The sequence below is a fragment of the Protopterus annectens genome, chromosome 1.part2 (genome assembly GCF_019279795.1).
Source record: "Protopterus annectens isolate FY-2018-M chromosome 1.part2, PAN1.0, whole genome shotgun sequence".
Taxonomy (NCBI): Eukaryota; Metazoa; Chordata; order Ceratodontiformes; family Protopteridae; genus Protopterus; species Protopterus annectens.
This window is the reverse complement of record NC_056727.1, coordinates 1,091,152,275-1,091,172,116: the sequence shown is the minus strand read 5'-3', so window position 1 is coordinate 1,091,172,116 and position 19,842 is coordinate 1,091,152,275.

Sequence of the window (19,842 nt, the reverse complement as noted above, 5' to 3'; positions counted from 1 at the left end):
GTTTTTCCAGTGTCAGAACCCGTACTTTCCATATCCTAATATCTTGTAGTTTCACACAGAAAAGGGACTGTATTTTGGCAATAAGCAAGTTGGCTACTAGAATGCTTCATGCAAAATGTTAACAAAGTTATAAGACTTGCCCGATCTAAAATGCTTCACTTGAAACAACAATTAAGCAATGTGATAAGAGCATATACTGATGGAGCTACAGCAGCCATTCTCTTGTTTCAATACAACTTCACAAAGAAGATACCTTGCATGACCAGGTCTTGGAACAGAAGGTATAGGTTCATAAGTACTACACTAGCTGCCCTTGTGGGCCATTTTAGCCTAGCCAGTTTCCCTTTTTGTGCTCAGATTAACTTATCCCATTTGATTAGAGATTGACTTTAACCATCTCATCTTTGATAATTATATATTAACTGGATCATACCATAGAGGGGACACATGCATGGGGTAAAGCATTTAGGAGCTGCCTTTGTTCGTTATGGGTCTATATTACATTTTCGAATTGTCACAATATTGAAAACGTAGTTGACCCTAAAATATCGAAGTGCAAGTTTGTTGAAGTCTGAAAATGTCGAAATTCTGCTTGTCAAAGTGTAATAGTTGGCCCAGTGGAATTAAATGACAGACAACGCATATATGAATTGGCATCACAGTCATTAAAGTACGTCTTTGTAATTAAATATTTCTTAGGGTTAGGGTTAGTTCTACTCTTGATTTTATATCTGCCATAGCTATGTTATTGAAAGTGTAGAGCCTACAGATGTACAGACTTGTGGTATTTCATTTGAACAAACTGTTTATTTTCCCTTTGATTCTATTTACCATTAAATGTCAGAATTCAGAACCAGTGCGGTTAGATAGTAAACCAGAGGATTTCCATAATGTAGTTTGGTTTTATGCTGAGAGAACAGTTTCAGAGAGTGCATTACCATAACATAGTTTTGTTTTATACTGAGGGAACAGTTTTAGAGAGTACATTCCTGTAATGTAGTTTGGTTTTGTACTGAGGGAACAGTTGCATCGAGTGCAATACTTTTATTTTTCTCTATGTTATAGTAGTGTCAAATCAGGCATGCTTGTGGTGTAAATAACTGACTGATGACTGACTGGTTATCACATTTCTTTTCCTAACACCATTACTTTTGGAAACAGACCTTTGTGTTGCTCACAGTATACGGGGCATTCTCTTTTCTTATGTTTTATGAATAATTAATCAGACACAGGCTTGGGTTGTGAAGCGGGCCAAGTATAACTTTTCGATACTATGAGTTTTGTTCTTTTTAGCATTCGATGTAGTTGCACTTCGATATTTCAGGGTCAACTATTAAGTTTTTGATATTGTGACAATTTGCCAACGTAATATAGACCCATTCGTTACTAGTACAGGAGGTAGTCCTGGGGTAAATTTTCTGTTTCCAATCTATAGATCTGAGCTGCACTCGTATACAGACAGGGATAAACTTTGTTTTTTGCTGATGGGAAGTCCTTTGCAAGATATACCCATCCCTCCAAACTATTGTACTGATGTTGCAGAAGAGAGAATATGAAAGACCATAGAAGAGGGAGCAGAGAAAAAAGGCAAAAATGAAAAGATATGATTATACAAGAAAAAAAGATCAAGGAACAAAAGACAGGCTGTACTGGAGGAAAGTGAAAAACAACACAAGGATAACTCTTTTACAACTCTGATCCCTGGAAGATAAAGGATATAAATAAAACACTAATTACTGGAAGAAATGATAAACATATTATCACCATGTTATTGTACTTTTCCAAGCCTAAAATGATGAACATCTGGAAGTTAGCATAGAGGGTTAACTCTCTGTCTTGTTATGAGCTGCTTCCTATGCCAAGATTATAGAGTTTGTAACTTTCCATTTTCATTTGCCTACTGTGTGACATTGATCAAGCCAGTTGCCTAGACAGTGCTTTGGGACAATTGAGAATTTGCACATTATATATATTGTATAGTTTTTTCTTTCTTTTCTTTTCTTCTCCTTCTTATTCAATAGTTATCTTCATTAAGAAAATTAATATAGATGATAAATTTTAACCTGAATGCAACTTTGAAATTAATATTTCATGATACTCTTACTGTTTATTTAAATAAATGATAACATTATTTTGTTTTATTGTTCTTTATGTGTATTCAATAATGTTTTTTTTTTTTTGAAAAAGAGAATTTGGGTTAAGATCCCTAATGGTCTCTTGGGCTGCATACCTGGTAACTATCTATGATGCTGCTAGAAGTGACAGAAATACTACTGACTAGATACTGAGCTACAGGGGAACAGCTCCATTAAGACATTATTTGGTATTCAAATTGGTACGTCAGGAAGATCTTAGAGAGATGGTTATTTTTTTTACCTAATATAGTGTTAATAATATTTCTTTCACATGTCATCTGAAAGTAATCAACAAACAATTATTAAAAAAATGCTATCTTTCATCTATTTATTTTCTTTGCTGGAGTGCAAATTATGTTTGTGCTGGAGCCTGAAAAGATGGGATGCAATATAATAAAATACTGCCTCATGTGCCTATCTGCTGTCCTATCACATTCTCCAAAATATCTGGCATTAGCAATTTGTTACAAGTTATTACAGTTTTAGGAAATGGCTTAGAAATTAGTCTAAATTATTGACTATGACTTTCTTAAGATGTCAACCATTAGCTAAGCAGCCAATTATAGCTGGAGAATTAAAAAAATTTGGAATGACTGTAGGAGTTTATTCTCCTCATAGAAATGGACTGGTGGTCCATGTTTAGTCTGGAACAGAAATGCAAGATAACATTAGTCAGCAGCAAAGCAAGAAGAGAATCCAATAAGTGAAATTTTCCATGTCATGTATTAAGTAAATCTTGTAGCATTTATGCCTATGAGCAATTCTGTTTTTGACTAGAGATACTTGAAATGCTGATCAAAAATAAAGGGTCTAATTGTTTGTGTCAGGCAATTGACATTTGCTTGGATTTTTAAGTAAACATACTTATGAGAGTTAGAACATTTCTCATTCAATGAACTGTATTGACTTGCCTGAAGCACTGTGCTTGTTTATAAATTAATATGAGAAAACACATCTGTGCAATGACTATGAACTACATAGAGGATTATGAATGGGTCTCTGATAGTAGCCATGAGACATGGATGCCACAAAACTTACTTTGAGAGTGAAGCTTGGCATTCATGTCAAGAACACATAATAATCGGTTATGATCAGTGAGTTCCAATCATAACTCTTTGTAGTGAATGAAGTTTTGTACTCCATATACTACCAGTTACAAAAAAAGCATAAAGTATTTTACTGGGCATGAAAGCCAGTATAGCACTTGACTTGGTGAGTGCTGTCAATTAAAAAGCAAGTAAATAGAACTGGTGGAAAAGTCATGGACAGTTTTTAAATTCTGTTTTAATTTAGTTAATAAATTACTTACATACTGGCATCTGTAAAATGACCCAGAGGCAACAAAATATGAGATAAGATATGCAGGGAGAGTTGCGAGTAAAGTAACATCCCTTCATTGGTTCATAGATAAATTCTAGGTTAGCTGCCCTTGTGGGCTATTTTAGATCTAAAAACCGCAAAAGTGTAGTGGTACCAAAAAAACTCAGAAGACAGGTATTGCAGCAGCCAGTACTGACAAACTGGAGATATACAAAATCCAATCCTTTATTCCAAAAAGCACAATAGCTCCAAGATAACAATGAATTAAGCACTTTCATCCTCAAAGAACTAGGACTTCATCAGAATCACTATTCCATAGTCACAGACTTCCTTTTATAGGAAGAAGTTAATTGATAAAAAATATTAAAGGAACAGTGCATGTAAAAACTAAATACATAAGAACTGTATCATTAAACATATTTGCCCAAACCACTAAAACACTCTAAAAATGTTGCTAATGTACAAAATTCAAACATCAAGTGTTAAAACATACATAATATAAAATAATTAGGTGGAGCAAGCTCTGAGATTAAGAACTGGCTGCAAAGAAATATTTTCATTTAAGTCTGGGAATGTAGAAACATGAATCTAAGCTGCTACTTCAATTCTTTTTCCTCAAGCTTAAATGTAATGTCTCCTCCCCTATGGTTTAATTTAACTTACTCCAAAATACCAAAACCAAAGTTTTTACAAGATGGATGATTCTTTGAATGCTTGATTTGCTTACTTATCTGGTACTGGTGCGTATAAATTCTCTTACGGAGACATCTCTCTATTTTACCTACATAACAAGCTGAACATCCCCCATTTAGCGAGGTAGACCACCCATTTAGATTGACAATTATCTTTTAGAAAAATAATTTTTGAACGTATATCTTTACTCAAAATGAGACCCTCACATTCTAAAATGTAGGAACATTGGGCACACATTCCACATTTTGTGGTCCCCTTCTTATATGTACCCTGTTGGTTCTTAAACAAAACCTCTCCTTCTAACTTCTCTTTTGAACTGGGGCCTGTCTTGAAGGTAAAAGTTGAATGGATGCCCAATAGTTTATAAATGTGTGAGTTACCCTTTAGTATATTCCAATTACTGTTGACAATGTTTTTCACTTCCCTAGCCTGTGGTCCATATTCAATGAATAAAATAATCTCAAAATGCCCTTCATCTTCCTTATTACTTTTACCTAGACTAACCCCTAAAAATGATTTATAATTCTTCCCCCATTCCGATTTGATGCATTTTTTTATTTCTTTAATTAAATGGGGTGGGTATCCTCTAGATAAAAACATGTTGGCAACAAATTCTAACTTACCACCCATGTCCTCTTTGTGTGAGGTCATTCGAGCTATCCTTATACATTGTCCTCTTACAATACTTTTCTTCTGACTGAGTGAGCGGTAACTAGAAAAGTCCAGATATGAGTTGCTAAATGTGGGCTTCCTGTGTAATAAAGGTGTCCAAATAGTTGATACCTTCCTTATTGTAATTAAAAGTAAATTTTAAGAAGGAAGTAGAACCATTGAGATACTTAACATAATTCTTTATCTTCCCCTTTGGGCCCTTTCCATAAAATAAAAATGTCATCCAAAAATCTGACATAGAGCTTTGTAAATTGGTAAAAAATCACTATTAAATTTATTGTTGTATTCCCAGTCTAACCAGATTAAATTTGCATATATTTGGGTGCAGGAGACCCCCGTAGCCACACCTTTATTCTGTTTGAAGAATTCCCCTTCAAAGTAAATAAAATTGTAGTCCAATACTATAGCCATTAAATCAGCAATAAAACTGATGTTTTCACTCGAAAAGTTTGTATATCTACAGATGCTGTTAATAAAGTATTCCATCCCCTCTTCCCTAGGTATAGTTGAGAAATGGTCAACAACGTGTGTGGTTAAAAATATGTATCTCATTCCCAGAGTTCTTGTTTAAGTCTCCCTAGGAAGTCCCAAGAATTGCTGATCAAGTGGTTGGCCCTTTCATAAATCGGCTTCAACCATCTGTCAGTACATACCCTGATGGAGTATGTCTTTGAGCCATGCCCTGCCACGATGGGTCTAAAGGGGGGATTTCAATATGTTTGTGAATTTTTGGGATGCTGAAAATTGTGGCCACTATGAGATTTTTTTACCTTTAAAAATATGTGTCTGTAGAAATTCTTTGATCTATTAAATATTCCTCCAGGAATTAATCAATTCTCCAATAACTAATATTTACTTTGTTGAGGAATACAGGACTATAAGTGCTCATATCACTTAAAATATCAAAGGTAGCCTTGGAGTACTCCAGTGAATCAAATATAACAATACCCTCACCTTTGTCTGGTTTCATGATCCTTAATTGAACTATTGCTCCTGAATTGTTCAAACAGTTCCCTTTCTTTCCTATTTAAATTTAAAAAAATGGAACATTTGTTATTAATCCTGACTTGCATTTTACAAAGGTCCTTGATTATAGCCTTTTCTAAAATATTAAGTGTAAGGTTTAAAGTGGTGTTAAATACATTTCTTCTCTTCATATCAAAATCTCCACCTTTTGATTCATAACTCACAATATTCCCTTGTTCATTAAAATAAATGGCTACATTTAACTTTGTAATGAACAACTTAATTTCTATAATAGTATCCACTAATTCAAATCTTTTTATGGGCAGAAATTTCAACGCTTTCAAAAATAGAGAAAATAATTCCTCACCATTTTAACTCTAGCCAGTTTCCCTAAGAGGTGAGAATCAAACCCTGTACCTTATATCTGTACCTTACCTTCTATAAGATATGACCATAACAGCACTTAGAGGTTGTTTAACAATTGTTGCACACCTCTGGAAGTACTAACTTGGTTGGGTCTCCCACTGCAGAAGCACTTTACAGTTTGTTTTTTTTTTATTTTGGAGCATAATCACAGCACTGAATGGACTATAAATATGTTATATTCAGTTCCTGTGTGTGTCTTTGGATCTGCCTTAAAATACATTTAGTAAACTGCATTGAGCTGTGTATGTGTAGGTCCCAAGATATAAAATATATCACTATATTAGAAACTTATTCTTAATATTTAGTTTCATATCTGCATTCCTACATCCACATATTTTGCCAAGTTATCTCTACAATCATTTCTAGGTCATTCTGTATGAAAAGGGCTCTGTATGTTGTATTTCTTTTCTTTTTTTATTCTATGATGGAAGCATATCACTGTGAAATACTAAACTACTGCCCTAGAGAGACTAACTACCATTATAACTAGAACTTTGCTATATATTTTTCTGTTTCTCTCAGATTAATATATAGTCTATGCCGATATGAAGCACATTTTTGTTTTTATTCATGTTTGCTGCAGATACATATTTTTAGAGATGAAATCATCCAGCATGCAGATGGTTAAATGAGACCAGTGTACAGACTGACCTTTTATCAGGCTTATATTTAACTACTAGATTGCTTTGTCAGCATGTCCATTTGGATTTGGCACTAAATTCAGATAAAGTTGCCATATAGCGTTTGCAAGACAGTTGTACTGCAAAGGATCTGGTTGCCTTCTTAGGAGCATGTACATTTGTTGTTTTAATTAGGTTAACCGCACAGATGGCAACTATGGGGTGCAATAAAGCTCAGAGACTTTAGTGTCAAAATCTATTTAGATAATCTAACGCAACTGATTAGTTTTTGCTCTGCAATAATTAAATGCTCACTAAATATTGGATGTTATACATGATAAATATTCTTTTTCAATAAAGGTAATATCAAATGCCTATTGAAATACCCCTGGGCTTTCCTGCAGAAGAAATATGGATTTCAGGGAAGTGTTTTAGTATACTTGAAACACTGTCCATACTGGAATACCATACAAAGGGCAATGTAAAGCAGTAGGTTTATCTGATCGTACCTTTGCATGTCAGTGGAAAATGTGGGGGAGAACTCATAAAACAGTTCTTGCGGTGTTTCTTCAGTTAAATAGTGCATTACGTCAGTGTGTGGGCTCTCAAGCTGCAAATAAGACAAAATGCTTCAATTAAATGCATGCCAAAAATAGAGCTAGCAAAAAATAAGAATTGCTACAACTGACATTTCAACCACATGGTTTCTTCAGGAAATAAGTATATAAGCAAACAAAACACTTATAATTGTCTTCCTCTAAGGTATTTTCTGAAGAAAGGAATAGTCAGTACATTCATTTTGTATTTAACCTGACTAAACAGAGAATTTCAATGAATCAGGATTTTACCCAACACAACTTTAATTTCTGTTTGAGATAGAAAGATTAGATGACCGAGATAACAGACACAAAGTTACTTCTTTTGAAGCAGTATGTCATATGAGTATAGACCATACAAGATGATTTTCAGCATGCCTTTGATATATTAATTTAGATTTTTTTTACAAATGAGTGCATGTTCCATTCTGGTCTGCAATGAGATAGAATATATAATCACTTGTATATACCTTTAGTTTTTTGTTTTCTTTTTTTACAAATGATTATACATTCCATTATGTTGCAGAACTGCATTGTGTTTTACACTCCTCAATCTGATTTTGTACCTTTTTAAAGAACAGCTGAACTTACAAATCCATATTCCATTTAAGTCATGTTGTCATGTCAGCAGATCTACGGAGTTTACTTTCTGGCCCCATGAGAGTTGTATGCAGTAAATCTGCAGTCTTGAGAGAATATTAATCTCTGGTCTGAGAACCAGTTATGCTCATTCCTGAAACATCTTATCTAATAGTTTATTCATTGGATGTTTATGTTTAATACAGGCATCCCATCCCATTTATTCTTGGTGCTGCATTCCATCTCATTTGCAACAGAGTTTCCTAAAGAGACAATTTCTGCTGCCATTGCTTCTCTGTAAATTGTTGTATAAAACTGTCAACTTATGGATGATATGTCTAGTCTCATGTGTATGTCCATCATTATATTTTTACATTCGTTTAAGGTATATTACATTCATGGATTTTTAAACTGCATTGTATCAGACAGGCAGATGGATAGATCAACAGACAGACAGATTGCTAGATAGATAGACAGACATGCAGACTTTATCTAATGATTTACCGGATGAGTGACTTGGTGTGAAATTGTTTGCAGTACATATGTATGACTGTGTGTGTGTGTGTGTGTGTGTGTGTGTGTGTGTGTGTGTGTGTGTGTGTGTGTGTGTGTGTGTGTGTGGCTGTGTGTGTATGTGTTTGTGAGTGTGTGTGTGTGTGTGTGTGTGTGTGTGTGTGTGTGTGTGTGTGTGTGTGTGTGTGTGTGTGTGTGTGTGTGTGTGTGTGTGTGTGTGTGTGTGTGTAGGGATTTCGGGGATTGCCATCAGACTCAGAATTAACACACCAGTCATTAGTCCTGTCATGTGTGAACAATAATGATTTTTGGAGATTTTTGCATTTTGGAGTTGATATTCTGGCATCATAAGGATTTTTCCTTTCCAGAAGATGCATCAGTCTTGTAGTTAGTATACAAATATGGTGCAGGGGTGTGGAGGCAGCCTACCATTTTAGGGTGTTGACAAAGTATCTGTTCCCCTGTAAAAAAAACTTTTTCTTTTACTATTTTTGCTGCCTTCCAAAATGGATGGATATAATTACAAAAAAATAAAACTCAAATGTAGTCAACAGAATAAGAACAGCTGTCAAAGAAACATTCAATTTATATGGGAGACCCATATTGGACTTGTGGTTATGTTCCTGCTTTGCTCCTGGGTAAAACGCTATTACTGAGTAACTACACTACTTGCTCTAACAGATTTCCATTCCACTACTTTTTTTCTTCTGATGTTACTGTAAAGCTATACTGTATATTGTTGTTGTGTCTTTCGGCTTTTCCCGGTTAGGGGTCACCACGGCGGAACTCCGGTCTGCTAATGATTGGCAGTAGATTTTTACATGCAGAGATGCCAGCTCTGACGCACAACCTTCAACAAAGGTACGCCCATTCACGCATGTCTTCACACAGAAGACGCTCTAGCTGAGAATCGAACAGGACATCGTCGTATATATTTCATGGTTCTGTGGATTATTAATTTTTGTTTACTTTTTTACTACATTGTTATTTTTGGTTAACAAAAATAAACAACATGTTAAACAAAATGCATAGTTTTGATCATAATGTGTATTACAGCCTCAATAATTTTGCTATTCCAGTATATTACATAGTATTTTAACTTTAAGCCTCATTTATACTTTGTTATTTTGTTTTTGCCTTTGTATATATATATATATATATATATATATATATATATATATATATATATATATACACTCTGTGCATTACAGTTCTACTAGTGTATTCTTCTGCACTGGAGCTTTTTATCCAGGGCATCTTCTGAAAAGGGGTCTTTGTAACCAGATGAACTATCTCAGTAAACAAAAACAAATGTATGTGTATATATATATATATATATATATATATATATATATATATATATATATATATATATATATATATAGATATACATATATATATATATACATATTTATATATATACATATATATATATATATATATATATATATATATATATATATATACACACACAGAGACAGATAGATATAGACATAGATATAGATACAGCTATATCTGTGCGTGTGTGTGTGTGTGTGTGTGTGTGTGTGTGTGTGTGTGTGTGTGTGAGTATATGTGTGTGTATGTTTGTTAACTTTAGAGCAAAGAATGTTTCTCATCCTTAGATAACAGAATCCTTAAAATACTGATGATATTTAAAAATAAGTTGTAGGCCTATTACCATCCAATGGAAGTTTCCTACCATCTGTAACTAACATTGTTCTCTTAGAAAAACAGTGTACAAACACACAATTTTCTCTCCCATCACCTGAGGACATTATTTGAAAGGTATCACTTACCTTCATCACAAACAAAATACTACTTCTTCTGTCTTTTTACTTTCTCTGCAGGAGGCTACACTGAGACACCAGTGTTTGTGTTGCACTTAATTCACTGGAATTTTATCAAGCCCACTTTTGGTATTTATTTACTCCAGCATTGTTACTACTGATGCATCCTCCCCCTCTTCTCTTACTGATCTAGAAAGTAAATTAGCACAATCCTGCAAAAACGGATTCAAGATAATTCTTTCCAGTCACAAGGCACATCCTGAATCTACCCTTTGTGACATGAGAGCAAATCTTGAATCAAACATCTCCCTGAAGGACGTAAGCTTATGTCATGTGAAGAAAGCATTGTTGAAGGTGAAAATACCAAGTTAGAAGGTTTGGATTTAATTACTCAGATATGTGGATTATTGCATATGCCTTTAATTAGGGAAGGACACATTGCCTTTCAGTGGAAAGAAGCTTTCCTTATTCCATTATACAAAGGTTGTTCCCCAGTCAAAATCACAATTACACACCCATAGCATGATATACCTATAATTCCCTCAATGTATTTACTCCAACTCCTCTTTAAATAATTACCATAATGTTTTTTGCAAGGATTACTACTTAAGCACTGTTACATTAAGTGTCTCCAAGTCTGGTTATGGAGGTCTAAATAAAGGCTAGGGTGGTGCCATCTATCTTCTTTGACATTTGTAAGGCCTTAAGCACTATCAGTTAATTTTGCTTGATCTTGAATTTTGCCGTTCTCATTAATAATGCCAATGTATTAGGTTGATTGCACAGTTGCTTTCATAACTGATATATTAATTAGGTTGATTCAACAGTTGCCTTAATAATAGCTCATACAATGTGAAGTAGTCATCATGCTTTTCCATTTTATTTATTGCTGAGAAAGTTATATCTCTGGGCTCTGTTCTGGACTCACTGCCTTTTAACATGTATGTCAAATGCCATCCTTTTAATATCCTCAGTGTGGTACAATATGCATGGGGCACTGTTTTGCTAAGCAGATGTAAGTATCTCTCCCCTAGCATAGAATAAATTCCAAGAATATCACTCTAAACTTGAACATTAGATAATGAAATGATATTCCCTATTAAACACCAGTGAGACTACATCTACTGTCTTTTGTAGTAGCGATTATCATTGTATATTATTCTAATCACATCATGTCCCCAGACAGCGGTGTCCCCCTGTAGGTGCTCATTGACAGTATAAAATATTTGTGCATTCTACTTGACACCAGTCTCTTCCTTGACTTCCATGCGGATTCCACATAAAAAGTGCAGCCACATCCAATGCATCGGGTTGGGAAGGTGGCCTAATGGTTAAGGTGTTTGCCTTACAAACACAAGGTGTAGGGTTTGAATCTCACAAGGGATAATTGACTAGGCTTAAAATGGCTCACAAGGGCAGTTAGCTTAGTACTAATCTATGAATCCTATATTACATAAAAGCTATCCTGTGACTTTATTCTGGAAATGGGCTTGTCTCCTCTCTAAGACAGTTTAAACTCTTTTGTGGGTGTATTACTGTTATTGGCCTTTTCTCCAGTAAAACCTCAAAACAGAGAGAATTTATAAAAATGGTTATAAATTCATCCATCTTGTTCTCACCTAGATTCCTTATTGTGATATTTACAATGGCCTAAACTAGGTCCCTTTCCAAAGAGTCTCCTGTTCCCTTTTCTGCTCTTCTTTTTTCACAGCATTTTGCCAGTTAAAATATCTCCTAACTTCTCCTTTCAGGATTGGTCCTCTCCTTCCTAAAGTCTTCAGTCCTGTGTTGTGCACTTGTTAAAGTGATCAAAGATATACAGTTTGTGTGAAGATGTCCTTTTCCACAAGTGCATTATTCATAGTTATCAATCTTCCCAGACCTATCATGTACCATTTTCTCTGAGTTTAAGAAGGAACTAATAAAGTATTTCAGATGTTCAGTTTACCCCCCCCCCATTTACCTGACACTTGTCTCCCCTTCTTTTCCTTCCTGCCATTTCCACCACATTTCATTCCCCTATGCCTTGCTATTGTATTCATAATGCACCATTCATTGCCGTTGTTCCATCACTGCTATAGAAATCATTTAGATAGAATCACATTGGTTTGATTACGATGATCCTGCCATTGCACTACTGTTATACAAATATTTTATGTATTATAGTTATAGATTAGTATCAATGTGAGTATCGCCCAGTGTACATTGTACCATGTCATTTTATTTATCTGTGCTGGAATAACCTAACATGCTGTATGTATTATATGCTGTCACCTTATAAAACATCTATGATTTTACATGTTGAACTTTCCCTGTTTCAACCTTGTATATGACTGTATGATATGTACCCTCTCTGTGTGTGTATGCAACTTATGCTGCTAAAGGACTGTATCTGACTTAGGCCGCAAATTTGCTTTTGTATTTTTGTCTACATTTTTTTATCCCCAGGCCATCACTAACAATAGGTCTTATTCCCGTGGGCAGTCTGATCAACCTAAAACAAACAAGATATCATTACCTTAAGCTTATATATCAGGGTGTGATAAAAACAAATACCTGGTCTACTGTGCAAGATATTTAGTTTGTCACTATTCTACACATCAGGCTTTTATTACCACTCTAATTACATCATCAGTATACAGAAATACTTCAGGCTAACCACATTCTCTTCCTAACAGTAACGACATGCACTATGTATTAGCCTATCTAAATATTTCCTTTAATCCTAAATGTATACAAAAATCACACTAAACACTATATTAACAAATGCCATTGAAAGTCAAAGCTACATGTTAAAGTGTTTTAAACCCTATACAAATTTTGATACTTACACATCTGCCTGCAGAAAATCAAACTTTCACAAAATGGAATAAAACACACGTTCTGCATTAAAATCATTTAATGTTTTTCAGTTACGTATAAAAAATAACATTTACAAATATATAAAATAATGGGTGTTAAATATACCTACCTGCCATAGAATGTCATGCAGAATGGCATCTGTAATGCTTATTAAGCCTTAAAGAAATCTTACCATAGCAGGACAGAGCTGATTATCCTAACTGAAGAAAGTACTTAAAATTATACAAACCAAAAGCCGCAAAACAGATGAACCAGAATGGCTTCAGTGGTGTAAAAACGATCCACTAGGCGTATAATATGTAACAGAGCAATTTATTAACAACACACACAGGAAAAAATAAAATCAATAAATAAATAATGTTAATCCAAATGAGTCAAATCCAAGCACTTTCATCTCCTGTGTAGGAGACTTTTTCAAGAACAGAGCATGCCCAACAACTGAAAGACTTTTATACCATCATTAATTAAGTTTCAAAAACAAAAGCACCAATCATTTTCTGTTTTCACTAATTGAATCCTTTGGTGTAGGGTGTGATAGTTAAAGGTATAACACAATGAAATGTGCAATAAAATATGCAGTTTTACCATGAGTCAAACCAACACAAATAGTAAAAAAAAGTATGTGTATACCATTTGTGCATTACAATCAGTTGTCATGAAATTAGAAAGTAAAAATATGTATTAAAAAGTATCGAACTAATATACTTGTGTTAGGTTTTACGAGTGCATATACATACGCACATGCTTGTGTAACCTATTCACGAAAATTTATGAATGCATAAATGAATAATGTCTGTATGAGTAAAAGCTAAAATATGTGTGCATATATATAACTTGTATACACAATAAAATTCATTTTGGGGGGTCAGAATGCACATAATTAATAAAATTAATAAAACTTCATTGCCAACATTAAGCAAATATGTTGGTATCATAAAATTTTTTTTTAGGTTAATAAATAAATGATAAATGTGTTTGTAATAATAAATAAATAGATACATAAGCATATTATATTAAAAACTTAAAAATTGTTGGATAACCACATATGTTAAAATACAGTGTATAACAAATTCACCTATCTAAAAACAAATAATTGAAATAGAATCATTCAGGCCTGGCCATTGAGTAGCATTCGTTCTTAATTGCCATAAAGCTTCATTAATTTCCAAATGTAATGGCCATGGTCCACCCCTTGGGTTCACTTCCATAGCTTCTATGATAGTAAATTTAAACGCATGATCCGGCCATTCATTACAATGCCTTGCCAAGGCATTTATATCCTTTTTTAATTTAATGTCCCTCAAATGCTCATAAATACGTGTCTTTAACTTTCTTTCCATTTTTCCAATATAAAAAGAGGTGCATTTGCAACAGAAAGCATAATAAATGACTCTTTCAGTGTTACAACAACATTTTTCTTCTGGGTAAATCTAATGTCATTAATGTTAAATTTCATGCCTTCCATTATATATTGGCAATACTTACAAGATCCACATTTTCTCATGCCCCCAATACTATAAACTTGGGTGTTGTTTTCAAGTATGTTTTTGAGGGACTGACCCTTTCTGTACACTGCAATAGGTCTTTCTCCTATACATTGTCTAATTTCATTACATGAGGTTAAAATCATCCAGTTTTTCTCTAAAATTCTTAGTATGCCATGACTCTCAAGATTATATGTGGTAATAAAAGCACAATGATAGTTTGTTTCTGATAATACTGAATTTTCAAGACTCATACTGTTCTGTAAATTATCATCAGAAACCCTTTGTCCATCTACTTCACTCGGTTTACTGTTACCAGCGAACGTGGTGGTGAAAGTACTTAATTTTCTTCTTTTTTGGATGCCAGTCATACTGGAATAGCACCAGGAGGCGAACAATAGAATTGATCATTTTAATGTGTATGGCTCTGAAGATCAAGTAAATGAGGCTGGAGGTTCTAATGCAGTGCAGGCGATGAATGTGGATCAGCGTTTCCATAACAACAGCCGTTTCACTAGAGGAAACACTCGTGGTGGTAATGATTCTAATTTCAACCCCCCCCCCTACTAACATGAACGACTGGTTGGGAGAAGAAATTACTTTGTCATACAATGAACCTGTTACTTATGAATGTAACCTACAGAGATTAGATCACATTTTACTAAAAATAAAAAAAACTCAACTTGATAATGCTTATTTCAGAGAGTGTTTGAAACACAAACTAGTACCCAAGGGTTTACGCATGTGGAGTTTTCCCACAGGTTTAATGGCTGGTTCTGATTTTCACAAGTGATACAACCTCTGCAAGTACGGCAGCTGCAGGGTCCCAAAAGGAAAAGTGCCTTGGTTCTGATTTTCACAAAGAATTTCTTTGCTTGTTTGACAAGCATGGATATGAATATATGGAACTTGTTATTAGGCATAATTAACTCTTTTTAACTGACCTGATAAAAGAACAGGAAATTAAAGAAGACTGAAAGGGACAGAGCACAATATAGCAATAATACTGCTTACCCCCAGCCACCCTGGTCACAGGTCTGGAGGACTGATGCACAGACCAATATGGGTGATGAGAATAACCAAGAGTCTTTTTTGGATGAAGAGAACTTTTACCCACTGAGGAGGTCAGAGAGACTGAGGGACAGGTACAATCAGAACCAGCAATGACAGACTTCATTCACAATGAACAGAGGTCGAGGGGGTCAAACATAATTTTTTCAGAGGGGAAGGAGGGGGGGGGACGTCGAGTATGGAACTAAATGCACAGGTTAATGTATTAAATTGTTCAATTTAAAAAAAAAAACATGAAAGGGGATTTTAATGTATATAATTTCTCTTCATTGGAGGTAAATGTGAATGATTGTGACTTATTGCCTAAAGGTTTAACTTCTGTGCCTATGAAGAACTTTGATATTGCATGTACATTAGTGGATCTTTGCCACTTTGTAAGAAAACTGAATCTAAATGTGTTATTTAGAGCTGTAGAGCATGTTAGTAACCCATTACACATCTCGAGTACATATAATTCACCGTTACACCCTTCTGTAGCAATGTTTGACAAAATATGTGAAGTTAATGTCAGGAATTTAGATAAAAATGCTCATTTTTCTAATTTGAATAAGGCTGAATTTGACAGTTTGAATAAATTAGAATGCAATATGGGCACAAGAATTATAAAACCAGATAAGGGTGGTGGTATTGTAATAATGGACATAGGAGATTACAATGAGAGGATGATAAAAATTCTAATGGGTGATGCTTATAGAAAAATGTCTTTAAATGAATTAAATCAAACATACAACAAGATTAGGAATGAACTGAATGATTTATTTATTGAAGGTTCTTTGTCAATCGATGAGTTTAATTTTTTATTTGTTCACCACCCTGTTACCCAATGCATTTCTGGATTGCCTAAAATGCATAAAAATGTGTCTGACTCACCAATGCGTCCTATTGTCAATGGACGAGGTTCTATTACTTACTTACTTACCCTATAGCTAGGTATATAGACATTAACTAAAAAGGTATGTGGCTGAAGAGACTAATATATGTTGGGACTCATGGGAGTTTTTGAAGAGAATCAATAATTTGGAATTCAAAGAGGGTGGCTTCTTTGTAACCATTGATGTAAAGGACCTCTATACTTCAATACCTCATGAAACAGGGGTAGAATGGGTATGTGACTATTTACATGAAAAAGGGATACCCCAATCCAGGATTAATGTGTTCGAACAACTGTTTGATCTTGTTTTAAAAAATAATTGTATATTTTTTAACAAAAAATGTTTTATACAAATGGTTGGTGTTGCTATGGGTTCCCATTGTGGTGGCCTTTATGCCAATATGGTGATGCTACAATGGGAAAAGAGAGTTGTTTTTGAATCACATTTTTTTAAATATTGTAAAATGTATGTCAGATTTTTGGATGACATTTTCATATTTTGGGTTGGTCCAAGGGACCTTATTGATGAATTTTTAAATTACATCAACAATTCAACACCCTTTCTTAAATTCACTCACAACATTGGTGAAGAGGAAATTTCATACTTGGATATTAAACTAGTAAAAGATACAGTTAGGTACATTTCAGAAATATATTGGAAGGAATCTTATTCTAATAGTTTTTTACACTTTGATAGTGCACACCCTTACAAACAAAAAAGAGTGGTAGTGAAGGGCCAGTTTGTAAGAGCGGCCCGTATGATATCTTGCTTTGACACTTTTCTGAATGAATGTGATTTACTAAATGAAATGTTTCTAAAAAGAGAAAATCCAAGAGATTTAGTAAATAATGTAATGTTAGATGTTGCCATCAAAAGAGAGAGAGGTTTTTTTCAAGCTATTCTAATGGTTGATGGCATACAACATAACACAGAGTGAAGTAGATGGGCAAAGGGTTTTTGATGATAATTCACAGAACAGTATGAGTCTTGAAAATCCAATATTATCAGAAACAAACTATTGTTGTGCTTTTATTACCATATATAATCTTGAGAGTCATGACATACTAAGAATTTTAGAGAAAAACTGGATGATTTTAACCTCATATAATGAAATTAGACAATGTATAGGAGAAAGACCTATTGCAGTGTACAGAAAGGGTCAGTCCCTCAAAAACATACTTGAAAACAACACCCAAGTTTAGAGTATTGGGGGCATGAAAAAATGTGGATCTTGTAAGTATTGCCAGTATATAATGGAAGGCATGAAATTTAACATTAATGGCATTAGAGTTACCCAGAAGAAAAAATGTTGTTGTAACACTGAAAGAGTCATTTATTGTGCTTTCTGTTGCAAATGCACATGTTTTTATATTGGAAAAACGGAAAGAAAGTTAAAGACACGTATTTACGAGCATTTGAAGGACATTAAATTAAAAAAGGATATAAATGCCTTGGCAAGGCATTGTAATGAATGGCCGGATCATGGGTTTAAATTTACTATCATAGAAGCTATGGAAGTGAACCCAAGGGGGGGACCATGGCCATTACATTTGGAAATGAATGAAGCTTTATGGCAATTAAGAACAAATGCTACTCAATGGCCAAGCCTGAATGATTCTATTTCAATTATTTGTTTTTTGAAGTTAAAGAGCCTAGATAGGTGAATTTGTTATACATTGTGGGCCGGATTCATGAAGGCTTGTATGGAGTCTAAGAGTAGAGTAAGACTCCAGCAAGCCAACATGTCCGCCGAGCGATCCAGGATCAGCTGTCAGGGGCGTGCAACTGAGCTCTCTAAACTAGTCCTACACGGACAGGGCTGGGATATGCAAATTGCCTCAATTGCAGGTGAAAGCCATGCAAATTAGGTAAATTTGTGATCCAGGAAACCCGAACCTGTCCGAGTAGGAGTAGTGTTATCTGCAGAAATGTACTCAGTTAATAACTGAGTAAGGTTCTGCAAATAGCAAAACAGAGCCGTGTCAGCAGTAAAAAAAGCATACATTCACAGGAGGAAGCATGCCAATGGCCAAAAATACGGCCATTGCCATTGGGAAGTGATGCAAATTAAAAAAAAATATATATATTTTTTTTAATCCCGATCTCCGGGGTTTAACAGTAGTGTAGCACTGCGCAAATGCACAGCACCCTAAAAAGCAGAAAATGAATAATTAAGATTCGCAAATGTGGATTTCATAGCTAAAATGAATTTACAATGCAAGGGAATGGCAGGCTGAAGACAACATGGCCACCGAGTAGAGGTTGCTAAGGGGGGAAGCTCAGACTAAGAGATGTAACTAAGCATTAGTAGGCAATTCTATGCAAATGAGAGTTATGATAGTTAATTGCAAGTTCACATAGTAAATGAGCACAGTCAGTGGAGTGTAGGAGTAGGATAAGGGGAGTAACAGAGTAGAAGATAGGTGACATCACGAGGGGGGTATGTATAAAAGGAGTGCAGCTTATTGGAGCAGAGTGACATGTGTCAGCTTACATTTACATAATAGTGAAAGAGGTGTGTCAACAGGTAGGCCAGGTAAAGTCAAGAAATCAAAGGTGTATGCTGTGGATAACACCAAAGTTTCTTGCTGAGCGTGCATGCGCGTGTGTGCGCGCCAGTAAACCCGAGTAAGACAGTGTGTGCACGTGTAAGCGTGAGCACGCACGTGTAGGCTTGAGTAAGCATATGTATGGCTGTGTAAACAGTAGTAAGCGTGTTTGAACAAGTGTGCGTGCGTTTTAACAAGAATAAGCAAGTTTTAGTCCGTTTAAGCATGTGTGCACGCTTGTGAGCTGTTGTGCACGTGTTTGCGCTTGTTTGCACGGTGCTGCCCCCTGAGGAAACAGAAAGGGAAAAGGAGGCACAACAAATAGTAGGAAGTTAACCAGGGAGTACTAGCAGAGCTAGCAGGTGAAAACAATCAGAATCAGCCAATTACACAGGCATTACACTAGCCCAGCCCAGCACTTAAAACTCAGCAAAACACATTCCAGTATGTTTTCTCAGACACACTGCAACACTGCAGTAAGCTAATAGAAGTGAAAACTGAAAAAGCTTTACTGAGACAAAGAAATGTTAGGGGCTGCCATTGCTGTCATAAGGCGACATATGCAACATGCTAAGGGTGGTGACAATGCAAATGCTGCTGAGCAACCCACAGTGAGGAGACGGAGAAGAGTGCATAGACCCAGGGTAACCTACCAGGAGCTGCATGAGCTGGAGATAGTGGAGCACTATAGAGT